Source organism: Lepeophtheirus salmonis, chromosome 8 (genome assembly GCF_016086655.4).
Source record: "Lepeophtheirus salmonis chromosome 8, UVic_Lsal_1.4, whole genome shotgun sequence".
NCBI lineage: Eukaryota > Metazoa > Arthropoda > Copepoda > Siphonostomatoida > Caligidae > Lepeophtheirus > Lepeophtheirus salmonis.
Genome location: NC_052138.2, coordinates 10,566,710 through 10,570,105, shown reverse-complemented (window position 1 = coordinate 10,570,105; position 3,396 = coordinate 10,566,710).

Genomic DNA, 3,396 nt, shown 5'->3' with positions numbered 1-3,396 from the left:
ATTGATTGTAATATCGTTTATTATATAAACTTATGTACGTACTAGTTATATATAACGAAAATAGTGAATTCAAATATTACTAGTGTACATATATTATAGATTGGTACAATCATGTAAATATATACATTGACACAACAAGGGGATTACGATTGCCAGTACTGCCGAGTAAGGTTGTAGTAGATTAAAACCTTCATTCTGCAGCAATAAGCGTCAACTATGACAAAGGTAGAAACAAAGATACGAATACTGCAGCATACGGATTTTTATTAAGATACAAGCTAGTTTAAAATTTGCACCAAAATGCTAGGGCCACTTCAACTTCAGTATTTTTATAGTTATTTCTTATGTAATAAATTGCTTTGACTTACAAATTCCGGTTCATGAACGAATTAAACTCGTATTTCAAGGTATTACTGTATATTATTTTATCTCGGGTGTATTATAATTTCAACATCGGCCAAAGGAAAGAATTGACTGGTTAACATATTAATACACGATCAGAGTCAAGTAGGGTTGAATAGTTTTTCTACTTGAAACTGCCTATTATTAATGAAAGAAAAACAAACAAATATGACGCCAGCAGTCCATATGAATTGGCAGCCTTCTTTTGTAGTCCTTTAAACAGGTGAAATCCATTTCAACAACTGAATATAAATATTAAAATATATCCACCTCAATCTCGTATCTATTTTGGGGCTATATGAAGGGAGGTGAGAAAAGAAAAGAGTTAGCAATGAGTGAAAATACATTAAGTTTAATATTTTTAGTGATTTGGATGGCTTTTTCCTAGGAAACATTTGGATACATGGATACACATCTACCCATCGTTCCTGTTCTTAGAAATTCATGCTTTTTTGTTTGCGTATCCAATCCAGACACTTTCTAATCTTCAACTTCATGTTCTCTTAAAGGGATCTCGCATTTTCTTACTTCACTTGGTTGATGTCATCTCCTTTAATAGAAGACGGTTCATTATGCAGATGTACTTAAGTATCAATGTTTGTCATGGTGACTTCTCACCTCGTGAACCATTGTCTCTATAAATTCAAAAATAAATTCCTTTAGATCTTCTACAGAATCATCTTAAACGTCTATAAGAAGTAAGGAGTTCCATAAAAAGACAAAATAATGGGCTGAAAGACCAAGAGTTTTCATCCTCCATCCATAGATCCTTCATTGAAATCTTTGAGACAATTCCTCTTTAAGTCAACTCTGCCTTGTTTCATACTCTAAGAAAACTATTTAATTGATTAAGGAGTCCTTCAGTGTCCTTGATGTATAAAAGTCAGATATCACTCTTCTCAATCACATTGATATCAATTCCAATTATAATGTGGAGTTTTAAATGTACAGTCTATAAGGATTTATATTTAATTTGGACACTTCAAGCTCACCCTAAATTTCTTTACTACTTGTGAGTCTCTTTTGTCATTGGAAAATAAGTGAGAGATGTGCTTCTCTCCCTGAAATATTTGGTCTGCAAAGCATATTATATTGCATATAAATAGTTATTGGGAACTAAAAGATGATTATGTGTTTTTCGAAAAAATATAAGTGACCTCTTAACTCCTGTAGACTTCTATTGGTATGTATTAATGTCGTTAAAATTCCCAAGCTTATTGAGTCGGGTGTCCTTAACAAAATATTAATACAATTATTTTAATATTTAGTGGAAAAATATTAAAAAAAAATAGAACATTAATTAAAAATTTAAATTCCCTATTTATGAGTTCTCCGTTATTTTATATTTTTATCTTATCGATCCCTACGGCTTTATTTTGGGCATGCAAGTGATATTTCATTAGTATGTTCACGGTTTTAGTATGAAAATAATATGCAAGTCCCCTTTCTTGTGCCAGGTTTATTATAGTTACACGGTTTCAAATATAGAGCTTGAGTTACTAAGAATGTCATAGATAACTGTAAATAACTAATCATTTGGACAAAAAACAATAATTTATATTTCAATTAATATTCATTTTAAAGGAACACTGTTTAAAAAATTATAACAAAAACACTTTTTTGATGATGCCATATGGAGTTCAAATTGTGGACATTGACATAAAATAACGTTATATGAAGCTAAATATGTTCCATAAATCATAATTGTACAATTCATAAATTAGGATAAAGAAATAAATCGTTTTATATATTGAGATCAAAAAAATTGATCCAAGATTTGAAGACGATTAAATTTCAGTCTACGATGTGAGATCGTGGTCTGGACCAAAATATCGGTGCCAATCTGTCTACAAAAAACAACTTAAGACCGAACCTAAGAAAATCGATCAGGGAACCAGTGTCAATACTAGTAGGTATCTACGTTAGTAGAGAGGGGGGATTTTAAATCTTGAACAAGTTTAGACTTCAATATCTTGTGATTTATGCTTATAAAAGTGTGCTCATCAGATTCAGCCCACAAAAACTGTGTAATAAAAAATACAATTCTCTTGAGGTGACGTCCAAATACGAACATTGTGCAGCCATTATTATTTGCCTCCGTCCCAGGCACACAGCCAAGAAGATTATTGAGTTTAAGAAGCTACCCAAATCAACTGTTTACGACGTTGCCAAGCCTTTTCAGGAGTTTGATGGGCCAGGAACACATGAAGGAAGACTCATGATCTTTTTGGAGTAATAACTGATCATAAATTTATGAAATACACGATTAAAATGAATGGAAATGTAGCCTCCCTGTTCGCCAGATCTGGACCCCTTGAAATACTATGTGTCTTGGAGAGAGAGAGAGTTCAATAAACGTACACATAATTCTGATGACTCCCTGTGGGCTTCAATTCTCGAGGAAGAAGACCCCCTTGGACAAGGAGTTCTTCATCATGGCCTGTACCAGGTTCAGACCCAGTTTTGAGGTTATGGTTGAAAGCGGAGGTGGTGGTTTCAGTGATTGACTTCACTATGGACCCTGTAGATCCCTGTTAAATCCCCACCCTGTAGATAGAAATAATCCCTGATCCCACCCGCATAAATAACCTTTTGTTCATATTTGTACTCAAACGGTACATATATTATAAATATTAATATAACTATTTTAACAAGGAGTGTGACAAATGTGATATTGATTGTTGTTGATAAAATATCTACTGATGATATGATATGAGGGCGTCTCTGTGAAAATAATACATAAATACGTGTTATACATTAATAAATACAGAGCAATGAACTTGGTCTTCTGTAGGCTGATGAAAATATCATCAGCTTCATTTTGGTGCAATGACTTCTTTTTATCATAGTATGTGATAATTTTGCATTCATTTTATTGGTCACAAAATAGGGTTTAGTTTGATACAATAACAACTGTACTTAAATTGTATTAATTTAAAAAAAGATGGAACTCTGACATGGCGTAATTATAATAACAAGATTTTTTATATATTT